This window comes from Phyllobates terribilis, unplaced genomic scaffold, assembly GCF_046119375.1.
Source record: "Phyllobates terribilis strain yellow unplaced genomic scaffold, ASM4611937v1 Scaffold_7__3_contigs__length_470593459, whole genome shotgun sequence".
Lineage (NCBI taxonomy): Eukaryota > Metazoa > Chordata > Amphibia > Anura > Dendrobatidae > Phyllobates > Phyllobates terribilis.
Window position 1 is genome coordinate 21,645,377 of NW_027362767.1, and position 9,160 is coordinate 21,654,536.

The following is a 9,160-nucleotide window of genomic DNA, read 5'->3' on the forward strand; positions in this document are numbered from 1 at the left end:
ATGAGAAAAGCTACTTAAAGTGGCCACTTGCAAGTGGTTCTCCTGTTTGAATCTCCTCTGAAGAGTGGCATCATGGGCTCCTCAAAACAACTGTCAAATGATCTGAAAACAAAGATTATTCAATATAGTTGTTCAGGGGAAGGATACAAAAAGCTGTCTCGGAGATTTAACCTGTCAGTTTCCACTGTGAGGAACATAGTAAGGAAATGGAAGAACACAGGGACTGTTCTTGTTAAGGCCAGAAGTGGCAGGCCAAGAAAAACATCAGAAAGGCAGAGAAGAAGAATGGTGAGATCAGTCAAGGACAATCCTCAGACCACCTCCAGAGAGCTGCAGCATCAACTTGCTGCAGATGGTGTCACTGTGCATCGGTCAACTATACAACGCACTTTGCACAAGGAGAAGCTGTATGGGAGAGTGATGCGAAAGAAGCCGTTTCTGCAAGCACGCCACAAACAGAGTCGGCTGAGGTATGCAAAAGCACATTTGGAGAAGCCAATTTCTTTTTTGGAAGAAGGTCCTGTGGACTGATGAAACCAAGATTGAGTTGTTTGGTCATACAAAAAGGCGTTATGCATGGCGGCAAAAATACACAGCATTCCAAGAAAAACACTTGCTACCCACAGTAAAATTTGGTGGCGGTTCCATCATGCTTTGGGGCTGTGTGGCCAATGCCGGCACCGGGAATCTTGTTAAAGTTGAGGGACGCATGGATTCCACTCAGTATCAGCAGATTCTTGACAATAATGTTCAAGAATCAGTGATAAAGTTAAAGTTACGCAGGGGATGGATCTTTCAGCAAGACAATGATCCAAAACACCGCTCCAAATCTACTCAGGCATTCATGCAGAGGAACAATTACAATGTTCTGGAATGGCCATCCCAGTCCCCAGACCTGAATATCATTGAACATCTATGGGATCATTTGAAGAGGGATGTCCATGCTCAGCGACCATCAAACTTAACTGAACTGGAATTGTTTTGTAAAGAGGAATGGTCAAAAATACCTTCATCCAGGATCCAGGAACTCATTAAAAGCTACAGGAAGCGACTAGAGGCTGTTATTTTTGCAAAAGGAGGATCTACTAAATATTAATGTCACTTTTCTGGTGAGGTGCCCATACTTATGCACCTGTCAAATTTTGTTTGAATGCAGATTGCACATTTTCTGTTAGTACAATAAACCTCATTTCAAGGCAGAAACATTACTGTGTCCAACAGTTATTACATATATCAAACTGAAATAGCTGTTGCAAAAACACCAATTTTATAAAACATTAAGCTTAAGATTAATAGGGGTGCCCAAACTTTTTCATATAACTGTATATCCATTACTACCCCCCATATAGAAGAGCACAGTATGGCGGCAGTATACATCCATTACTGGACAGCCTTGTATAGAAGAGCATGGTACGGCAGTGGATTACTGGGTGCCTTCCTACAGAACAGCACGGTATGGACGACCCCAGATAGACGAGCACAGGCCATGACAATTATAGTAGCGATGGCAAGGGCACATACACCACCAGATGAGGGTGAGTGAGTGACAGATACATTTGTCACACACAAACGCGCTGGCAGCTGTGCACAGTGCGCGCCCCTCTTGACTGCGGATGACCCCGCACCTCGGCCCCAGCCGATGACCCCGCACCTCGGCCCCAGTCGGGAAATGAAGTTTCTCCTTCCAGGAGCCGAGAATTAAATCACAGGATGGAAACCATCACGTGTCACTGCAAAAAGTGACCTTTATAGCAAGGAAAAAAGAAAAAGGGAAATCACGAGGCTGGGGATCCCCCACCACCATTTGTGTTGCTGCAAAAGCTGGATGGATTGTGTCATCAAATGCATCTCTGCTTTACACTACAGCTCTGCTCTATGCAGATGCAATACAGTTAGTCAGTGATTACAGCTGTAATATCTGCTGGAGACTGATGGAATCTGAAATCCACTTCCAGATTATTGCTCTTAAGCCTCCTCCATGCTTTACACTGCAGCTCTGCTTGTTTAGACTGATTATGCATTTTCATCAGGTAAGCGAGGAGCAGGAAGCGGCTGTAAATAATTCTGTATGTTGGGATACAACTGACAGGAGAATCTGCAGGGATTTTCCACTTTGGACGGAAATGACTAATCTGTGATAACAGAAGAAACGCCCCGGGACGAGAGCGCGAGAAAGGAGAGAAGCCCCCGGGGCGAGAGCGGGAGACTTTATGGGGGGGTGGGAGAGAGAGAGAGAAATAATATTAATATAATATATATATATATATATATATATATATATATATATATATATATATATATATATATATATATATATATATATATATATATATATATATATATATATATATATATATATATATATATATATATATATATATATATAATATATATTAATATTACATTACATCCACAGTTAAATCCAGCAGCCGCGAGGAGACCGGAGGACATCAAAAACGCTGCGTATTACTGATAAAAACGTGCAGAACAAGTCACTGGCAGGTGGGCAGGGGGTTATGGTCACCGTACACCAGCTGCGGGGCGCTCGTCCCCCTGGTAACATCCTGTGATGGTGGCACATCCACAGATATCAGGACATAAGTCACCAGGACCGGTTCTACAGGAACTTTTCCCCAGAGAGATGACTGAAGAGCAAGAATGTCCGACTCATCACCGAGCTATGAAAATTACTGCGGAAACTGACACCGTGCCAACTGCACCTGACAGGAGGAGAGCAGGGAGCCATCACCCCCCCCCCACACACACACACACACACACACACACACACACACACACACACACACACACTCTCTCCCCTGACAGGAGGAGAGCAGGGAGCCATCACCCCCCCCCCCACTCTCTCCCCTGACAGGAGGAGAGCAGGGAGCCATCACCCCCCCCCCCTCTCTCCCCTGACAGGAGGAGAGCAGGGAGCCATCACCCCCCCCCCTCTCTCCCCTGACAGGAGGAGAGCAGGGAGCCATCACCCCCTCCCCCCTCTCTCCCCTGACAGGAGGAGAGCAGGAGCCATCACCCCCCCCCCCCCCTCTCTCCCCTGACAGGAGGAGAGCAGGGAGCCATCACCCCCCCCCCCCTCTCTCCCCTGACAGGAGGAGAGCAGGGAGCCATCACCCCCCCCCCCCTCTCTCCCCTGACAGGAGGAGAGCAGGGAGCCATCACCCCCCCCCCCCTCTCTCCCCTGACAGGAGGAGAGCAGGGAGCCATCACCCCCCCCCCCTCTCTCCCCCTGACAGGAGGAGAGCAGGGAGCCATCACCCCCCCCCCCCCTCTCTCCCCTGACAGGAGGAGAGCAGGGAGCCATCACCCCCCCCCCACTCTCTCCCCTGACAGGAGGAGAGCAGGGAGCCATCACCCCCCCCCCCCCCCCCCTCTCTCCCCTGACAGGAGGAGAGCAGGGAGCCATCACCCCCCCCCCCCCTCTCTCCCCTGACAGGAGGAGAGCAGGGAGCCATCACCCCCCCCCCTCTCTCCCCTGACAGGAGGAGAGCAGGGGGCCATCACCCCCCCCCCCCTCTCTCCCCTGACAGGAGAGAGCAGGGAGCCATCACCCCCCCCCTCTCTCCCCTGACAGGAGGAGAGCAGGGAGCCATCACCCCCCCCCTCTCTCCCTGACAGGAGGAGAGCAGGGAGCCCATCACCCCCCCCCCCCCCTCTCTCCCCTGACAGGAGGAGAGCAGGGAGCCATCACCCCCCCCCCACTCTCCCCTGACAGGAGGAGAGCAGGGAGCCATCACCCCCCCCCCCACTCCTCCCCTGACAGGAGGAGAGCAGGGAGCATCACCCCCCCCCCACTCTCTCCCCTGACAGGAGGAGAGCAGGGAGCCATCACCCCCCCCCCACTCTCTCCCCTGACAGGAGGAGAGCAGGGAGCCATCACCCCCCCCCCCACACACACACAAACACTCTCTCCCCTGACAGGAGGAGAGCAGGGAGCCATCATCCACACCCCCACTCTCTCCCCTGACAGGAGGAGAGCAGGGAGCCATCACCCCCCCCCTCCCCTGACAGGAGGAGAGCAGGGAGCCATCACCCCCCCCCCACTCTCTCCCCTGACAGGAGGAGAGCAGGGAGCCATCACCCCCCCCCCCCCCACACACACACAAACACTCTCTCCCCTGACAGGAGGAGAGCAGGGAGCCATCATCCCACACCCCCACTCTCTCCCCTGACAGGAGGAGAGCAGGAGCCATCACCCCCCCCTCCCTGACAGGAGGAGAGCAAGGAGCCATCACCCCCCCCCCCTCCCCTGACAGGAGGAGAGCAGGGAGCCATCACCCCCCCCCCCTCCCCTGACAGGAGGAGAGCAGGGAGCCATCACCCCCCCCCCCCCCCCTCCCCTGACAGGAGGAGAGCAGGGAGCCATCACCCCCCCCCCCCCTCCCTGACAGGAGGAGAGCAGGGAGCCATCACCCCCCCCCCACCCACTCTCTCCCCTAACAGGAGGAGAGCAGGGAGCCATCACCCCCCCCCCACCCACTCTCTCCCCCTAACAGGAGGAGAGCAGGGAGCCATCACCCCCCCACACTCTCTCCCCTAACAGGAGGAGAGCAGGGAGCCATCACCCCCCCCCCCCACACTCTCTCCCCTAACAGGAGGAGAGCAGGGAGCCATCACCCCCCCCCCCCACACCTCTCTCCCCTAACAGGAGGAGAGCAGGGAGCCATCACCCCCCCCCCCCACTCTCTCCCCTGACAGGAGGAGAGCAGGGAGCCATCACCCCCCCCCCACACTCTCTCCCTGACAGGAGGAGAGCAGGGAGCCATCACCACCCCCCCCACACTCTCTCCCCTAACAGGAGGAGAGCAGGGAGCCATCACCCCCCCCCCCCACTCTCTCCCCTGACAGGAGGAGAGCAGGGAGCCATACCCCCCCCCCACACTCTCTCCCCTGACAGGAGGAGAGCAGGGAGCCATCACCCCCCCCCCCCCCCACACTCTCTCCCCTGACAGGAGGAGAGCAGGGAGCCATCATCCCACACCCCCACTCTCTCCCCTGACAGGAGGAGAGCAGGGAGCCATCACCCCCCCCCCCCCTCTCTCCCCTGACAGGAGGAGAGCAGGGAGCCATCACCCCCCCCCCCCTCCCCTGACAGGAGGAGAGCAGGGAGCCATCACCCCCCCCCCCCCCCACTCTCTCCCCTGACAGGAGGAGAGCAGGGAGCCATCACCCCCCCCCCCCCACTCTCCCCTGACAGGTGGGAGCAGGGAGCCATCACCCCCCCCCCCACTCTCTCCCTGACAGGAGGAGAGCAGGGAGCCATCACCCCCCCCCCCCCCACTCTCTCCCCTGACAGGAGGAGAGCAGGGAGCCATCACCCCCCCCCCCCCACTCTTCCCCCTGACGAGCAGTGAGCTGACCCCATCCCCCCCCCTCCCTGACAGGAGGAGAGCAGGGAGCCATCACCCCCCCCCCTCCCCTGACAGGAGGAGAGCAGGAGCCATCACCCCCCCCCTCCCCTGACAGGAGGAGAGCAGGGAGCCATCACCCCCCCCTCCCCTGACAGGAGGAGAGCAGGGAGCCATCACCCCCCCCCTCCCCTGACAGGAGGGAAGGCAGGGAGCCATCACCCCCCCCCCCCCCCCACTCTCTCCCCTGACAGGAGGAGAGCAGGGAGCCATCACCACCCCCCCCCCTCCCCTGACAGGAGGAGAGCAGGGAGCCATCACCCCCCCCCTCCGAAAGGATGGGTGGGTGAGAGGGAGCCATCACCCCCACCCCCTCCCCTGACAGGAGGAGAGCAGGGAGCCATCACCCCCCCCCCTCCCCTGACAGGAGGAGAGCAGGGAGCCATCACCCCCCCCCCCCTCCCCTGACAGGAGGAGAGCAGGGGCCATCACCCCCCCCCCCCTCCCCCTGACAGGAGGAGAGCAGGGAGCCATCACCCCCCCCCCCCCCCTCTCTCCCCTGACAGGAGGAGAGCAGGGAGCCATCACCCCCCCCCCCACTCTCTCCCTGACAGGAGGAGAGCAGGGAGCCATCACCCCCCCCCCTCCCCTGACAGGAGGAGAGCAGGGAGCCATCACCCCCCCCCCCTCCCCTGACAGGAGGAGAGCAGGGAGCCCATCACCCCCCCCCTCCCCTGACAGGAGGAGAGCAGGGAGCCATCACCCCCCCCCCCCTCCCCTGACAGGAGGAGAGCAGGGAGCCATCACCCCCCCCCCCCTCCCCTGACAGGAGGAGAGCAGGGAGCCATCCCCCCCCCCCTCCCCTGACAGGAGGAGAGCAGGGAGCCATCACCCCCCCCCCCCCTCCCCTGACAGGAGAGCAGGGAGCCATCACCCCCCCCCCCCTCCCCTGACAGGAGGAGAGCAGGGAGCCATCACCCCCCCCCTCCCCTGACAGGAGGAGAGCAGGGAGCCATCACCCCCCCCCCTCCCTGACAGAGGAGAGCAGGGAGCCATCACCTCCCCTGACAGGAGGAGAGCAGGGAGCCATCACCCCCCCCCCCCCCCCTGACAGGAGGAGAGCAGGGAGCCATCCCACCCCCCCCTCCCCTGACAGGAGGAGAGCAGGGAGCCCATCACCCCCCCCCCCTCCCCTGACAGGAGGAGAGCAGGGAGCCATCACCCCCCCCCCCTCCCCTGACAGGAGGAGAGCAGGGAGCCATCACCCCCCCCCCTCCCCTGACAGGAGGAGAGCAGGGAGCCATCACCCCCCCCCCCCACCCCTCTCCCTGACAGGAGGAGAGCAGGGAGCCATCCACCCCCCCCCCCACTCTCTCCCCTGACAGGAGGAGAGCAGGGAGCCATCACACCCCTCCTCAGACACTGACGGGCGCTATACTGGGACTGTTGCCGTACACGGACCACACAGGCTGCCTGAGAAGTGTCTGTGCAGATAACCGCAGGACGCCATACACACTGTCCCCCCCTTCCTCCTCCTCCTCTCCAGCGGCCGTTACCTGCTCCGGTCGCGCTGCGGTCACTATGGATCCTGCGGTATCAGCACCTCAGCTCTATACACAACAGGGGGCGGGGCGTACAGACTGGACAGCTCAGGAGACCAATCCGCAGGCGGGAATACCGAGCACAGCCGGCCAGCGGGAACAGCCAATCACACACCTGTTTTTCCATAAAAATTCCCGCCCATGAGTCATGTGCTCCTGGATGCTCGTGACCCTGACTCAACGATTTTGTGTTTTCATTATCGGGGGGTCACTAGAAAACCTAGAATTGGTGTCAAGGAGGGTCGCACAGTCAGTAGTAGTAGAGTTGTACTTTTGACCGACTTCATTGGTTTTACCATATAGCATACTGGAAAAAAAAAAAAGTTTCAAAAGTGCGGTGGAATTGTAATTCCACTATTTATTTATTTTTTTTAACCATGTTGACCAAATGCGAAATCTGAGCTGCCATTATGATTCTCCAGGTCATTACGAGTTCGCCGATACCAAACACGTATAGGTTCATTTTTTATTTAAGTGGTGAAAAAAAAAAAAAAAATCTAAAGTTTGAAAAACATAAAATACAAAAACACAAAGGCGCCATTTTCCGAGACCCGCAGCGTCTCCATTTTTCACATGGTAACAGCCGCGGGTGGATCGCGATTCTACCTGTGGTTGTTAGGGGCACATGATCAGATCAGCCGTCACGTCCCCCGGAAAGGTGCAGGCTCAGCGCCGGAGCCCGTATGGAGTGCAGAGACGCGACCCATAATGTACCTACAAGTCATTGGTCATGAAGAGGTTTAATTAAAAAAAAAAAAAAGGAGGAGGAGGAGGGGGGGGTTAGAGACCACAATAGTTGAATAGTTGGACCCCATTTGCACCATCAGCCCAGTGATCTCAGGACACCGCTGTGTCATCACGGCTTCCAGCGCTCTGCTGCAGGCCACCATCTTTGAACTCCTGTGAAGCTCAGCCACTATACAAATAGAGATTACAGCTCAGCGCCTTGGTTACCAGCCACTTCTGCAGGCTCAGTATGGAAATAGGAGGCCGGGGCGCTCCTACAGAGTCCGTATTGTACTATACAGTATAATCAGGTGATCACAAATTCCGGTCCATTAAAAAGGTAGTCTGTCAGCACAGAATGATAGCTCATGGCAGCACATACACCACCTGTTACGGATCCGGGGGGTGGGACCTCTGTGCTGCGGTGCAAGGAGGGACCCAGAGGGGCGTAACTAGGTATCAACTCGGACCGACCAAGGTCGTACGGTGGCTCAATCGACTCCGTGACCAGGGAGGGACCGAGCAGAGGGACCAGGTGGTACTCTGGGGACCGACCTTGTATGAGAGCAGGTGACTCCCGCGGGTCAGGCTGGCCGGGACAGACCAGTACAGCGGGTCAGGCTGGCCGGGACAGACCAGTACAGCGGGTCAGGCTGGCCGGGACAGACTGGCCGGCCCGCCCTGTGGTCAGGCTGGCCGGCCCGCCCTGTGGTCAGGCTGGCCGGCCCGCCCTGTGGTCAGGCTGGCCGGCCCGCCCTGTGGTCAGGCTGGCCGGCCCGCCCTGTGGTCAGGCTACAACCTTGCACAGGCACCTCCAAAATTGGAGGAGGTGCCTTTTATAGGGGAAGTCCTCCGGCCATTGGCCGGGGACTTTAGGACGGTGCGCACGGCCCCTTTAAGAGGGAGGGAGCGCGCCCTAAGCACAGAGCCGAGGAGGCTGCGTGCACCAGCAGCAGCTGCAGGGAGGCCGGAGCAGGACCGCGGCGGTAAGGGGGACGGCGTCTCTGCCAGGCAGGAGGCAGAGATGCCGATGCTACAGTACCCCCCTTTACACCCCCTCTTTTTCAGGCCAGCATGAAATTTTTTTAAGGAGAAGCGGGGCGTGGATGTTCTCCCTGGGTTCCCAAGTTCTCTCCTCTGGGCCAAACCCCTTCCAATCCACCAGAAAAAAAGTTTTTCCTCTTGGTGGCCAGAATGTGCTCTACCTCATAGACGTCCTCAGCGGAGACCAGAGCTGGGGAGGTACCTGGATTGTCGGAAAAAGAATTAAGCACAACTGGTTTGAGGAGAGATACGTGGAAGGAGTTGGGAATCCATAAGGTAGCCGAGAGTTTTAACTTGTAGGCTACTGTGTTGATTTGCTTGAGGACTTCAAATGGGCGGATGAACCGTGGACCCAACTTATAGGAGGGTATTTTGAGACGAACATGTTTGGAGGATAGCCAAACCTTGTCTCCCGGACGGAAT